Source organism: Peromyscus leucopus, chromosome 22, assembly GCF_004664715.2.
Source record: "Peromyscus leucopus breed LL Stock chromosome 22, UCI_PerLeu_2.1, whole genome shotgun sequence".
Classification (NCBI taxonomy): domain Eukaryota; kingdom Metazoa; phylum Chordata; class Mammalia; order Rodentia; family Cricetidae; genus Peromyscus; species Peromyscus leucopus.
Genome location: NC_051081.1, coordinates 29,956,432 through 29,972,651, shown reverse-complemented (window position 1 = coordinate 29,972,651; position 16,220 = coordinate 29,956,432). Strand labels below are relative to the sequence as shown.

General features: G+C 43.5%; 1 protein-coding gene across 1 annotated transcript in view; it reads left to right on the top strand.

Moving 5' to 3' along the window:
• The window catches only part of Ltbp1 (latent transforming growth factor beta binding protein 1), a 403,424-nt gene that overhangs the window by 380,045 nt on the left and 7,159 nt on the right, over positions 1 to 16,220 (top strand).

The window sequence follows — 16,220 nt, the reverse complement described above, 5'->3', positions numbered from 1 at the left end:
CCGCGTATGTTCAAACCTACTCTCATGATGATAGTCTGTAGCTTTTCAGAGGAACCGGAGAATGTGTGGGTTTTAAAACTGGATGCTCATAATTCTGCCTCCGAGCCTTTTCAGTGCAGGATTCCTGCATCTCTTGACGATCGAGAAGGACGCAGCATTGTCCTTTGTTAATGCAAACACTGGACCGGCCCCAGCCAGCCAGACACTGAACCTTCCAGTTTCTGGAGGAGGGCCGCACTGTTTTGGGGAATGATCCGTTACGGATGGAAACTGTGCTAGGGGAATTTGCAGAATAAATCTCCGGCGCCTGTCATCAGCTTTGAGCATTAAAGTGCAGTGTAAAGTACAGCTCTGGCTCGGAACAGGCCTTCACACTTCTGGTCCAATAGGTCACAGGCATTAATTCTTGCTAAAGCAGCAAGTCTGGGAATACTGGCAGGTGGAGGCTGTAGGAGTGGCCCGTCCCATGTGGTTCTCCGAAGTTAGACGTTGTCTTGTGTGTTGGTACTGCATGTGGGAGAAATGGGTGGAGGGGAAGGATCATGTTAGGAGAACCTCCCATGAGGAAAAACTATGCCATTGCATAATTCTGTTCACTTTTGGGGCCACTCTGGATTTATGTCAGTCCTCAGCTAGTCCTGGGGCCAAATGGCAGGCTCGTTTAAGGAGAAAGCCCCAGGTTGTTTGTGGTCAAGTGAAGGGTGTGACAGTGATGTGGTGGGCATGTGCCAACAACCTCTGCCTTCTAGAGCCCCGGAAGCCTCCCTGGCCCTATTCCGGCTCCCGCCGCCTCTTCCTCCCTCTGGCTTTCACAATACCCTCTGCTGCTACCCTGTCTTAAAATGTCAGTGGCTGAACTTACTTTGGGAGGACGCCCAAATATGATCTATTTATCACCAGGTGAAGTGAGACTGTGCAAGGCAAGGCTGGTAGGAAAACCAATTCAAACCAAATAAACCACTATATCCATATTTCAGATGAAAGAGAGGGCAGACATGGTTTGCTCCCTGGGAAATGTGCATGCCCTGCTAGGAGGAAATCATAGTTATCAGAATGTGAGATCTTTGATTAGACATTTCCTGCCTGGTAGTCATGGGTCTCAGTGCCAGGCATTGTTGAAAGGTATCCATTTCTTCGGTCTTAGGTGCCCAGCCACCGCCTCCTTCTGGAAGAGGAGATGTGTCTGTGGCAGAGAAAGGTAGCTCACATTGTCACGCCCTGTTCAGTGGGCAAAGTCAGATCTAGGCATAGGCTCTGTTGGAACTGGTTTAGTGTGGCCCAAGTTCCCCCTCCCGGAGAACTCAAAGTGCATTTGAAATAAACAGTATTTTTGTTTTTAAAAAAAAAAAAAAACTATGAAAGTAACAGAATGAAGAATTAAAGCTCAAACCTTTCATGTTGTCATGCTGTGTGCTAATGCAAGCAAAGGAGTATTGTTTAGAGCCAGCAGTGAGTGTAGCGAACCAAGCGAATGCTCCATCTGCCTGTCTCCCCAGGCACACTGGCAGTCAAGGTGGGTCATATCTATTCAATTGGCTAATGAGTTAAAGCCAATCATTCTTGGCCAAGTAAAGTATAAACTTAATTTTTGGAAAACATACCTATGGATTATTATACATATATGTTGTATTGTTACCAAATAGAGAAAAAAGTCTTTCTGTGAGCAGTGAAAGCCAATTAGACACGTTTGAACACTAGATTCTATGGTATCCAGGAATCGCAGTGTTTGCAGTTATACTATTGACAGCATTTCACTCCCAGTGATTGAATCATTCAGAGAGCCATGTTGTAAGTTAACTGAATGTAAGGTCTTGATAGAGTCCTCACTTGAAACTTAGCATTTTGGGAACTTGCCCAATGGGATGACTGCTGTGTTGGGAGAGTGCCCCCTGTTGGTAGTCTAGTGTACTACAACATGCGTGCACCTCTGAAGCATCCTTGGGAGCTCAGGTATTGGTCCGAGTGACGTTTGCTTTTGTTTTTACTCATGTCCCAATGGGAACTCTAGTGGCACAAAAGGAATAAATTTCAATTATATTTCGATACTGATCAACATACAGGAGTGTTTCTGTATTGCAACGAAACAATCTGAAGATGAAATGCATATCCATGCCCGAGTCACTAAGTCTCGTCTGGGGAGCTCATCCTATAGATGTGCCTGAGTGTCAGCAAACGAAACGTAACTAACGGTTCTGTAATAGGAGAAATGGAATCGGCTGTGCCCGGAGTTGAGGGATGAGTTGTGGTACATCTACACAGTGGAAAACACTACGCAGGCATTTTCTAAATGAAGTATTGCTATGGATCCTGATAGATAATACGGTCCCAGCCATATTTTATACATTGATTACACTACTTAGAGTATGTGTGTGTGTGTGTGTGTGTGTGTGTGCATGTGTGTGTGTGCATGTGTGTGTGTGCATGTGTGTGTGTGTGCATGTGTGTGTGTGCATGTGTGTGCATGTGCATGCATTCATGTGCCACAGTGTGTCTGGAGGTCAGAGGACAGCTATCAGGAGTCTGCCTTCTCCTTTCTCTCCTTTTCCTATCCTGGGTTATCAGGCTTGCCAGAAAACATCTTCACTCACTGAGCCATTTTGCCAGCTGTAAGCCATATTCTATTTTAAAAGGGGGGGGCATAGAACGACATGAGTAAACTGTCCTTTGCATAATAAATTAAAGGAAGAACATATTTTAAAAAGGAAGAACATTTATAGTTATGTTGATGGCTGCTTGTAAATCTATCAACTTTTTACGACTTAAATTTGCTTTTACTATATATACTGTAATACATGTATAGTTACACACACACATATACATATGGTCATCTTATTTTAAATACATATATATGGTCATCTTATTTTATATATATATATGGTCATCTTATTTTAAATACATATATATGGCCATCTTATTTTAAATACATATATATGGTCATCTTATTTTAAATGCATATATATGGTCATCTTATTTTAAATACATATATATGGTCATCTTATTTTAAATACATATATATGGTCATCTTATTTTAAATGCATATATATGGTCATCTTATTTTAAATACATATATATGGTCATCTTATTTTAAATACATATATATGGCCATCTTATTTTAAATACATATATATGGTCATCTTATTTTAAATACATATATATGGCCATCTTATTTTAAATATATGTATATATGGTCATCTTATTTTAAATACATATATATGGTCATCTTATTTTAAATACATAGAAATGTCTATCTGAGACTTGAACTCGGACAACAGGATCTAGGCATAGTTATGCTACCCCTGTTTCCCTGTGCAAGCGTTGAATGAATGACTGATAAATAGCACAAAGTCATGACTATGCACGAGACTCTGTGTCAGCGTCACCCAGTGCCTCCTGTCTAGGTAGACACAACCTAAACAAAAGGTTTTCACAAGTTATGTAAGTTATCCATGCACCTCTCAATGCTGACAAGGTTGATTATTATTGCATGCAAGTTATGTACTTCTGGTGGCTGACAAGAAGAGAGATCAATTTTATGGGATGAAATCTAAATTGTGTATCATCTTCCTATTTTCACTTTTAAATTTAAACCCTACATTTTAATTAAAAATATACATTTCTTCCTTCATTTTGTTATTTGTTAAACACATACTCTATGCCAAAAGGTGTGTGACAAATTCACAGTTTGTGTTTGGAATGTAAGATGCAGTTGTGAACTAGGGTATTTTTTTAAAATACATTTTATTTTATTTTTATGTGCATTTTGTGTTTTTTGCCATGGGTGTCAGGGTCCCCTGAAACTGGAGTTACAGACAGGTGTGAGCTGCCATGTGGGTGCTGGGAATTGAACCCAGGTCCTCTGGAAGAAGAGTCAGCGCTCTTAACCCCTAAGCCATCTCTCCAGCCCCGAACTAGGGTATTTTATTCCCAGATATTCTCCTGAATATACACCTGGAATGACAAAATGTTGTAAGCGTCCTAATTGTTAATCTAGCACAATGTTTTTATATAGTTTTTCCAAAGTAAAGTAATTTGTAACCTGCCTTAGAAATGATTGAGTCAGTGATTTCCACAACCATGCATCTCCCACATTCCCAAAGACCTCAGTGTAAGGCTTTGCATACCAGCCTTGAGGTGTGAAGGAAGACAGACATTTGACTCCCAGGCGACACTTGAAAAAATATTGTGACTAGGCTATGGTTGCAAAAAGCCTTTCAACATTCATAGGGTGAAGGCTTTTCCAAGAAATATGTTTCCAGAGAATGTTAATAATAACTTTGGAACATCCCACATGGGCAGCACAGCAAAGTACCAGAGCCTTTACTTAGGCGACCCAGAATCCTGCCCTGGTTTGGTGATTGGTTCTGCTCATTGAACTAAAAAAGTTCCTTCAAATCTCCTGTATGTAGAATTGAGATCTCTCTGTGAGCTTACGATAATTAATCCTGTCTTAGTGTGAAAACATTTATCCTTTTGATCATAGATTCTGAATGCTGTGATTCAAGAAAAAGTAACTACCAACCGAATAGAATGGAAATGGACAAAACTAGAAAGATAGAGCTGGGCGGTGGTGGCGCACACCTTTGATCCCAGCACTCGGGAGGCAGAGGCAGGCAGATCTCTGTGAGTTCCAGGACAGGCTCCAAAGCTACACAGAGAAACCCAGTCTCAAAAAAAAAAAAAAAAAAAAAAAAAAAAACATAGAAAGATAACACAAGACTTCTAAACTGAAAGACCACCATCATACATGTAGACAGAATATAAGTTGTAAATATTCCAAGAAGGCAAGTGGTCCAATACTTTGGGGCTGAATTTTTGGTGCCCATGAATTTTATATGCTATGTGGAATAGGCTGGCCCGCGGTTTATTCTGTTCCTCACCGAAAAGATTACTGTATTTATTTAGAAAACTTCCTGTCCCCCCTCCCAAAAAGCAGAATAGTTTTCTTTCTACAAAGGAATGGTTGTGAAAGAACATTCAGTAGTGAATTGTGTCCACACATCTGTTTTGCGCTATTATTAGGGTCCTCCTGTGTGGGATGGCAGTATCAACACCTGCCTCAAGGGGGCGCTCAGGCATTAGATGCGATACTGAATGGATGGTGGGACAGTACCGCTCGTGTCAAGTGATGATTATTAAATCCCCGTCCAGAAAAATAAGCTGAGCTCATGCCATTTCTACACGGTACCTCCTTGTGAAGGGCTGAGCATCTATTTGAAGGGAGGTGAGCTTCAGAAATCGTGCCAGATTCGAGGCTGTTTAGGAGGAACCGTTCAGGGCGCCAGGGTTCAGGAACTAGCGTGGCCTCGATAGTGCTGCACATTGGTGAAGAAGCTTTTCATGTGTTCCACAGGCTCCAAAACCACCAAAGTAACGCATGGGGTGTGAGAGAGGCTTTGTGCCCGAAGGGGACCATCTAATGTTGCTTTTTGAACGAACATTTGATCTACTCAGTCTACAAATTTTAAAACCTAGACTGTAGACAATTACAGGAGGATGTCATCCAAAACCAGCTTCCTAGAAAATGCATCCATTTATACTTTCTTCTCATTTCTGTCTCAAGGAAGACATTACATCTCCTGCTTTATAAAAGTTCTGATGATGTCTTAAATTCTTCCATCTTCCTTCATACGTTTTGTCCACTTGACTTTCTCTCAAAGACTTTCGCTGAAAAGGGCAGCCCACAACTCTTAATAATCTTAGCTGGGCAGTGGTGGTGCACACCTTTAACTCAGCACTCAGGAGGCAGAGACGGGCAGATCCCTGTGAGTTCAAGGCCAGACTGGTCACAAAGAGAGTTCCAGGATAGCCAAGGCTACACAAAGAAACCCTGTCTTGAAAAACCAATCAATCAATCGATAATAAACAAACAAACAAACATAATCTTAACACTTAAGCAGCCTTCTTAATCTCAGAAATCAAGCTTAAATACAGAGGCTGAGAACGTAGCTCAGTTGATAGAATGCTTGTCTACCCTGGACTCAACTCCTAAAACTGCATCGACCCAGCATCTTGATGCACCCCTGTGATCTGAAAACTAGGGATGTAAAAGCAAGAGGACCAGGAGGAGTTCAAGGTCATCCTCATCCTACATGAAAAGTTCAAGGCAATCTGGTCTAGAGACCCTGCCTCAAGAACAAACAGGTGATTGGAATTTCTTGATATATTTAAATACTGTTTACCCACTTATTCAAATTCTTTTAATTCTCACTCAACCTAAGGCCCTAATTCTAAAAGCAAGTACATTGCAAACTGAAATCACAAAGCCTGTCTGTGAGACCTTCTGTTATGACATGATTCCTCTAAACACAGTAGACACCCAGAGTAACCAGGGGCAGGAAGCAGCACTTCATTCTAAATAAAGCATTAATACACTGGCCTTAATATATCTGTAGTCTGCACAATTGCCATTTTAGGCAACCCGAGGTCACTTGGCGGGGGGTGGGAGGGTGGGATTCAAGACTGATTCAGGCAGTTATTGGAGAATTAAAAGCCAAGACATGAGGCAAGCATGCTCTCCCCAGCCACATGGGTCTTTACTGTCTCCGTGTAAATAGGACCATGTGACTGTCGTGTGTACTGACTTTTATAATCAGTGTCTTCCACCCAGACAGTCCTTAAGGTGATAATAGGAGAGAACAAATCAGACTCTATCCAACTGCTCATGGTCCCCTCGGGAACCAGGTCTCCTCTTGAGCCTTCCCGCCATGCCAAAGCTTCCCAGGGGACAGTGCTTTCATGGTCCACCAGGGCCCCTGTCTCTGAACTAGGAAAGCGATGTTAGACCCGGGGAAGGGACTAGATGAATTAGGAGCAAATGACAGTCGGGCCAGGTACGAAAAGAGAGATGGTAAGTAAGAGTGTGATGCCGGAAGCAGCCGGAAATGTGGGGTTTTAAAACTGAGCTCCGGTGGTGGCATTAATGGATAAGCAGTAGACCGGGAATCCCCATCGGGGTTATGGTCATTTTGCAGCCATTTATTTAAAACATGTCAGTAGAGAAATAAACACGGTTTGCCTAAGAGTAAGAATTGTCTAAAAAAAAGAATAGATCCTGACAGAGCAAAGGCAGGCCAAATTGCTGAAACCAGAACAGTGAAAGTGTGCACCAGTGAGCTGTGTTCTGAGTCTGATTTCCTGGAGTGTAGAGGACCAGCTAGAGAGGCCCCTCCATGCTGCTAGGTTCAGAGTGCAACCTGAATGGCCGATAAGAACCAGTTGAAGCCAGTGTCCTCAACCACAATCACAGATCACTGTGCAGGATTCTGATCAGCAGAAGGTCACAGGTGTCAGTGACGTGAACACTTGTAAAACTAATATTTGGATGACTTGGATGGGTGGGTGGGTGGAGTGGCCATTTAATCCATGCTTCTTTTCCCAGGGGCTGCACTGTGAGCAGTGCCAGCAAAGCGCTGGCTACACTCAGTCATGCTGAGCCTTCAAGGGAGGGAACCCCACTGACATCACTATCTGGGTCTAAGGTGGCAAGCCAAAGTAGAGAAAGGAAGGCATGGAAATTAATTAAATAAGCCAATCCCAGAGTCCCAAGTGCTGTTGTTTCTAGATACCAGCAACCCGGCGGATCTCGAAAGTAACCATTTTGGCTGCCTCAGCTTTCCATGTTGAAACCGGAGATGATAGGTCCAGTTTTCTAGAAGTTTCCATTTGGTGCCAACTTGGACTGAAAGGTTTGCTCTGAGCAGATTTGGCTTTCGAATATTGTACATACAAGTTGCTGTTTGTTTGTCTGTTTGTTTCTCTTTCGTTATGGAGCCAGTTGAGGTTTGCTCCGAGAATGACTAGGAAAATCCCACAGCCCTGAAGTGGGCTTGGAGGTTTTCAGCTGAGATGGGGTAGCATTTATTTTTACCTCTTCTTAGCGACTCTGTTATACAACTACTATGGTCAGAGCAGAGCCGCTGGCTACTGGCTTTGAAATGGTAACCTCTGACCAGGGCAGACAAACTTTGGTAGGTGACAGGTAGGGGATGGTTGATCCATTTTTCCCTTCCTGCAACAGGCAGATGTATCCCTTATACCTGGGAAAGGCAGCTAGCAAGAGCTTAAAGAGTGATCAGAGATGCAGGGGTAGGGGTAGAGGAGAGACTCAGGGATGGAACCCTAGCATGCCCGAGGTCCTGATTTGATTCCCGGAACCATGGTTTTGTTTTTTTTGTTTTTTTTTTGTTTTTTTTTTTTTTTTTTTTTTTTTTTAAATAAGCCTCGTGTTTGGATGAATTTGGTCAAGCCTAGGGAAGTAACGGTTCACCATCAGCAGCCAATCTTTAATGTAAGGAACAACTTTCAAGAGGAAAATGTAGCTTGGTAAGGAGGATTCCTGACACATTGGCTCCTTTTTTAATGTTAGTCCCCGAGCCTCGAGTGTTTGGGACCAGCAGAGCTGTTGTGAACAGTTGTGTAGGTTGCATTACTGCTGATTTCTACAAGATGCTACTCACTTGGTAACCTACGAGTCCCCAGCGCAACAATGTCAGTGCCAGAATGTATGCCATTAGGATTATAACTGATTGGGAACAGCCCTGGGGGAAGAGGAGAGTCTCTTTAAAGTGAGATGAGATAGCAACATACAAAGAAATTATAAAACACAATCAGAGATCTTAAAATAGTTCCAAGTTCTTGCTAAGTAATGACGTCTTATTTCCTGTAATTGGATGGAATACGTCTTCACCAATAACCATTTAGTGTTAAGTAATAGTACATAAGTTATTCAGAACTTGTTCTTCAAATGATAGCAGTGGGTTCTGAGGGCTATCTTATTGCTTTGTTTGTTTAGAATCTTGAGTTCTGACTCTAAAGAGAGTTCTAAACAAATATCAGGTCAGTTTTCTCTAGTGTAAACTTTAAAAATAATAAGCATTGTTAAAAATACTTTACACTATGTATATTTTATTTATTATTAAAATAATCATACTTAGTAGTTAAAACTTTGAGAGTTTAACCTGACTTGGGCTTTGGAATACCTTCCAATGTCTCTCAACCTCAGTTTCCTTCTGGGACAGGTTTGGGAGGTAGAACAGTGACGTCTAGTGGTTAGTATCTTGAATTGCAGCCACAAGTTTCAGAGGCCCTTTTCTTCCTGGGGTAGCAGTAAGCATCCTCTTTAGAATCAGCACAAGCTCAATGGCATTTTTTAAAAGAGTTTTTTGTCTTATAATGCTTTGTCTGGATTATTGGTTATTTGTTTGTTTGTACCTTACATGTCCTTTGTGTTTGTTCTACAGTTTCCAGCTTTGTGTTTTTATGGGGTTTCTGTGTGTGTAAACATGTGTTTCCTGCTTCTGTGTGTGTTTCTTGTACTTTTTCTTTGTGTCTTTTTTTTCTGTTTGTCTGTCTGTTTTATCCTATTCCAGTTTCTCTTTTTATTTTATCTCATTTTACTATTTTTTTTTTCAAATGCCTGTTTGTTTTCTAATGAGAAAGAGGAGGGAGATATGGATTTGATGGGAGGGGACATGGGGAGGATCTGAGAGGTGTTGGGGGAGGAGAAGCATAATCAGAATATATTTATGAAAAAATATCTATTTTCAATAAAAAAAAAAAAACCACAGAATCACACATAGAAGCTTGAACAGACCCTGGAGATGTCTTGTCTCCTTACTTACTAGTTAAAAACAGAAAGGTTAGATGAACTCCAGTCTCTCTCTCTCTCTCTCTCTCTCTCTCTCTCTCTCTCTCTCTCTCTCTCTCTCTCTCTCTCTCTCCTACCAGGGATGGGACCCAGGACCTTGCACATGCTGGTCAAGCATTCAAGCATCGAGTTATATCCCCTATTAGTTTGCATTTTTTTTTTAAGGGAAGTAAAAATTCACATAAAACAAAAGCAAGTGTCCTGAGGTGGGCATGTCAGTGGCATGCGGGACATTCACAAGGCATACAACCTACAACCTCCCTTTTATCCTAAAGTATACATTCAGTTCCTCTTTCTGGGTAATTCTTACTTGCTTTATCAGGAAAAGCAAAGCAAATGGACTCCCTGTGGATGATATTTGTTTCTTGTAATTTGTTGGCTTTTTAGACGGTCACTTCCAAGAGCAGGAAAGGGCATTGTTGGCATGGCTTACCCATCCTCACAGAGAAAGAAACAAAAGTCGGTCGCTGTTTACAAAAGGATTGCATTGGAATCCCTCCTCCATGCCCCCTTTGTACTGTTAAGCCTTGCCTCTCGTAACCCCACTCCTTGTCTCTTTTGAGACTGCCCGAAAGTAAACCTTAAATGGTGTCTTCCCAAAGCCCCGGTAACTAAGAAGTGGGAGAAGCCTTCCATTAAGTTCTTAACGAAGCCTTCCATTAAGTTCTTAACAAGGAATTCCTGTTAGCCGTCCCTGTTCTCAAGGCTTCCCTGTGTGGCTCGGCTTAATGCAATTACAAGAATATAAATGTTTGAATCTTGGTTGTAGAACACAAAGGGGACCTCCATTTTCGGGGAAAAAAAAATTATGTATTTCATAGTAGTATTGCGTGTGTAGCGTGTAGTCTCTTCTGTCAGCCAGTCTGGCTAGCCAGCAGCCATCTGATGGGAAACACTGAGAGTGACTGCATTGGAAGGCTGACCTTAGGTGAAGGCTGGGGGTGGGCAGGCTTGATTGCTGTAGGGCCGTGAGCTTCCTCAAAGTGTTATGGTTTACAGGAGTCCCATGGAATCTAAACCCTGCCAAGACTTTAGACCTCATTACTTCCCTGTCCTCGACAAGTACAATTTAATTGAACATTAAGCAATTTGATCTCTTTCACCTAATAAATCGAGCAACTTCAATAAACATAAATCCTGCTAATGATAGAGCTGACCCAGGCGGAGCTGAGCTCATCGGCCGCTCATGGTTATGGCTCTCCCTGGAATTTAAACCACAGATGCTTAGAGCTGCGCGAAGCCCTTACCTGACGCTCACGGTCTGGAGAGTGCACTCAACAATTTTCCTAGGGTGTCAGAACAGAGCAGCTGCGACCAGAACACGGCTTGGCAGAGAGAGGACACACCAAGCTGGCCTTAGACACGTTGTGCTATAAACTGTAGTGTTCTGGGGAGGAACAAAGAAGAGCTATTTACAATTATTCCTTAGGTGGTTCTGAGATCTAAATGAAACTATATGTGGTTCTGAGATCTAAATGAAACTATATGATGCCGAAGTATGCTGTGTGTGGCTCATCAGAGCTCCAGGGCACATGCCTGCTGATTTCCTTTGTCCACATGTTCTCTGCAGTAGACAGGGCGTGTGTGTGCTCCCGTGTTAACTGAATGCCTCCTTGTCTGTCGGGTTGTTTAGTTGGTTTGGTTTTGATTCTGGTGTTAGGGTGGCCTTGAACTCCCGATCCTCTTACCTTGGCCTCCAGAGTACGGGGCTTATAGGCATGTGCTCTCACCCCCAAGTCATGGGCTGTTTTTCCGTCTGCAGTACTCCTGCCTGGCCCCTCTGGGTTGGTTTGTCTCCTCCTCATTTGCGGCTCACAGAATGAAATGTAAGGTTTCCCATTTTTCTTTCCCTTTTCCTCTGCTAAACTCCACCCTGTTCATCCGATGCTCAGCAAGTCCATGCTATCCTCAGGCTCTCTCTATTTGTATCAATGAAAGAAGCAAGAAATGAATCAGTTCGACAGAGCTGAAACAGAGCGGCACAAATCTTGTTCCATAGGTGGAGGAACTGAAATTCCAGGAAACAGCTCCAGACCAGGAGCTAGGAAGAAATAAGGACGAGAGCCCAGGTGTCTTGTGGCTGTGGATTCTAGTTCTTTTATTCAGTGTGTGTGTGTGTGTGTGTGTGTGTGTGTGTGTGTGTTGTACCTGTATGTGGGTATGGTTGTTATGGAGTGTGTGTGTGTGTGTAATTTCCCATCACAGTTCCGCACTTTTTAACTCCCTGGAAGCAGGCTGGCTACCCGCTCCACTCTGGACAAGTGTTTATTCACCAAAAAAGACAGACATACAGTGCCATGCAGTTCTTGACCCAGTCTACTAAGGCCTTTCTGTCGCCTTTCTTATCCAGCACAGGACGGAAGGGTCTAAAATGGTCACTGTAAGAAGAAAATTGATAGCCTTTGCCCATTTTAGTTAAGGAAAAATTTCCGCTCCACTGCGGGCTTAGCAGTCACTGTGGGAAATTCCCATTTCCCCCCTCTCGCTCCTGAACACCGCCATCGATTAATAATGCCTGTTTAAACCTGCAGGAGAAACACCTGGTAGAGAAATCTGAATTACAGAAGACCTGGGCCTTGCTCTTCCCACACAGACCCAGTTAAAATTTTCACAGCTCTAAATGCTCAGCCCTGGTGTGTGAAAATCCAAACCCAGCCTCTGCTTCATGTCTAAAAGCTGAATTTAGTCTGCCTCAGACAACGGAAACTTCAGCTCCTGGTTTCTGGAATGCCAGAGTGGCACCGTGACATGTGACTGTCCAGACCAGCCCCACAGATGTGTCTGTCATCAGGAACAGAGATTTCCTGCCAGGATGTAGTCATGTGCTTCCCATCGCTTCTAACAGTAGGGGTCCCAGACCCCCTGGCTCCAGGGGAGTACTTTTTTTAAAAAAGAAAAAAATTATTTTTTCATTTAAAGGAGAAATCAAAACAGTACCATCTGCCATGTGAATCTGTCATGCCAGGGAAAATAGTGTGACCAATGGCCTGGATCTGTTTAGACCACTTAGTGGTGGTGTCCCATGTCACCCATGTGTCCCTTTCCTAGCTTTGATCTAGAGCTGAGCATTTGTGCTCAGGGAGGTGGGAAATGCCAGGAGGGGAGAGCCGTCGAGGTGTTAATATTTCCATTTGCTATTCATTTCGCAGTTCTGTTCGGCTAAATCCCCAGATGGAAACATTCAGTGGGGCGGGGTGGGGGTGGGGGCCTCAGAAAGGAGGGGTCTCGGGCTCTGCTAAGGGAACCAGCCCTGGCTCTGCACCTAGCACCTGACGACTAGCTAATTCATTGTTGCTGCGCCCAAGAAGAGGAAGTTTCGGAAAGCCAAGGGACTTTAAGGACGAAGTATGTTGTGCTTGTGCTCGTGGTGAGCTGGAGGAAGAGGCAGCCAAGGTTCTCCTGGCTTCTCCTGGGAAGCTGTGGAAACAGTTCAGGGGTCTGTTATTGGTCTCTGGACTGCAGCCAGCCCTGATTCACCCATGTCCCCTAAGCTAGCTAGACTCTGGCAGTGACTCAGACCTAGGGCTAACCACACCTCCAAGCTAGAGTGGTTTTTTTTTTGTTTTGTTTTTTTTCTCTCTCGGGGCTTGGGATGCTCATAGGCCACAACATTCTAGAAATTTGTCTATACTCTGATCCCAAAAAATGGCATCTTACCTACGTCTCATTGGAATGTTCCGAGTTATCCCTCTCGCGCCTGGTCTACATCGAATTGCAGCCACGGCTTATGTGGTGAGATCTGTGACTGAAATATCAAGTTCTGTTGTTCATAGTCTATCACAGGTCAGCAAATTTGCCAAGGCAATCGCCAGTTTTGAGCCTTGTTGGAGAGTGTTCATGAACATTTTTTCTCTGCTGAGTTTCTTCCACCTATATAAAAATCTCCAGATAATCTCAAGAGGGAATCAACAAATGCCTAGAGTCGGCTCATCCACCGTCTTTAATTTACTGCAGCCCCCTGTGCCCACAGATCACCCTCCATTCAGACATTCAGATTTATATGTCACTTGCAATACTCTCTTTGAATCGCCAGTTGTTTCCAGATCTTCAGTAAAGACGTCTGGGTTTCTCTTAAGAGAAAGAAGAAAAAAAAAAAAAAAGAGTAACTTCCGTATTCTTGGAGCATCAAACTATATGAGCAAATCTATCACATCATCTTATTTTTTCATATGCCACTAACATATAAAGATAAGAATTATCCCTATGGAGGGGCTGGAAAGATGGCTCAGAGGTTAAGAATACGGGCTGCTCTTGCCGAGGACCCAGGTTCAATTCCCAGCACCCACACAGTGGCACACAGCCACTTTGTAACTCCTGTTCCAGGGGATCTGAGGCCCTCTTCTGACTTCCACAGGAGCTAGGCACACACATGGCAAACAGGCATGCATGCAGGCAAAACATTCATACAGTAAAAATAAATGGATTTTTTTTTTAAAGAATTACTCTTACGTGACAGATGTAGAAACCAAGGCTTGCCCAAAATTGCCAAATAGGAAAATAAACAACACGGTGAACACTCCAGCTCTGACTTCTGCTACCAAAAACCACATTCTTCCTGTTTCTCCATGCTCACTTCACCCTTGACCCTGGCCGAGAGTCATCGAGGTACATGATGGGAGGATGGAAGAGACAGCGTACATGGATTAGGGACAGACCTGTCCTCATTCCCAGGAAGATAACTGTCCTTGTGTTGATCGAGGTGCACGTCTTCATCTACGAGACAGAGCATGCGACACAGACCTGGTGGTTGAATATCCGATCAAAACTGTCTTGAAGCTTGGCATGCCATCTGTTAGAGACAGCGAGGCTGCAAAGGACCATGTATTCTAGACTCCTGAGTGGTAATGCATGGCAGAAATGAAGAGAATGATTCGGCGGATCACAAACCTATCAATCTATCTCCCTCTGCTGCCCTCCCTCCAGCCTGGGTCAAGTCTGGAAGCTTCTTTAGGAAACGCTTAGCAGTGTCTGGTCACAGTTTAATTTCTTTTGTCTGTACCTTTGATGAGATCCTTAACATTAATCCAAAATACTTCTTCCCATAACGTAATTTGTGGATATCTACATAGCTGTCGTTCAAGCGTGGGCCTCGCGGGCAGCTGCTTGTAGACACTCTATCCTTCGCTTTCCCTCCCATCTGAGGTCTCCCCTTTGACCCTGATAGAGGTGAATGCTTGCGACGGTTTAGTCACCTCAGTGCTTTAGTGGAAGAGAGCCCAGGACTGAAGCCAAACAGCCCTGGCCGGGCCTTTCTGTGTCTGTCACTTGACATCCTCGGACCTCAAGTCTCAGAGAGGCTCCCTAACAGCTGACAGATGTCTCCGGGGGAGAGCTGTCAGCCATCTCTGGATTTTGTCTTCCAGGCTGATGTATGAATTGATTCACTTTTAATGTCCACTCTTGATCACACTGTGGCTTGGCTATGAAATATTGAAAGATGTCCCCCGCTTCGAGATGTATAGCAAATATATATAAAATCAAGAGAGATGACCTCAGCTCTTAAAACTTGTAAACATTTGAACGATCTGTTCTCCAAGGAAAGGTCTCGGGGCTTTTTCAGACGTTAAGTGGAGCTGACAGCAGTTTGCGCTCTGTTTGAAGCTGGGATTTTTGGTTTTTGCTTTGTTGTTATTGTTGTTGTTTTTTGAGTCAAGAGTCTTGTTCCAGGCTCTGTTATTTCCTTAAAGAAATTAACATTTCATCTCACGGCATGGCTTCATGCAAAGTGTTGGGAACATCTGGGGTCTGGATATTGTTTCTAGAATATTTGTGCATGAGGGAGGGGTTGGGGCAATGGGACTCCTACCCTGTCCCGTGGTGCAGTGGGTTCTGAGGCTTTACTGTTCTCTGGTGCTAGTCTCAGAATGTGTGAGCTTTGACTCTTCACCCTCCGTACGGGGATGAAAGCAAGCCTCTACAGGTCACACTAGCTGTTTCCTTAGAGTTATTTATTTAAAGAGAGAGAGGGGGAAAAAGAGTGAGTGTATGTGAGCTATGGTGTACATTCACATTGCAGGAGTCTGTTCTCTCCTTCCTCTGTGTGGGTACCAGAATTTAACTTAGGTCCTCGGGCTTGATGGCACATGCCTTTAATAGCTGAGCCATCTTGCCAGACTCGGTGTTTTCCTTTAATTGTATGTAGGAGGAAACAAACTGGAGACCTTCCAGTAAGTGTCGCCTTGGGTGACTGTGGTAAGATTGTCAGTCTAGTCCCAGAGCCTAGTATCTGGCTGCCGCTAATCATCCTGGCAGAGTAGTTGACCTCTAGGAAACTCAGACTTTTCACCAACTGCTAGTTATTATATTTGGAAAATGCATTTTCTGTCATTCATATATCCAGCACATAAAACATTTCTCTCCAGACTTTCCAATCAACCGCTATGAAGGCTAGGCAAGAGCCTGACATCTTTCCATGCATTTAAATCACAGGAGCCCCCCTGCATGTGGAGAACCAAGATTCCACAGCTTGGCTGGGGAGTGGAGGTTAGGAATCCAACCATTCTGGGCTGGTCCAGTTTGGAATGGGGATGTGGCTACAGGAAGTAGCAGCTGGAGGTGAAGAGCAAATAAGGCC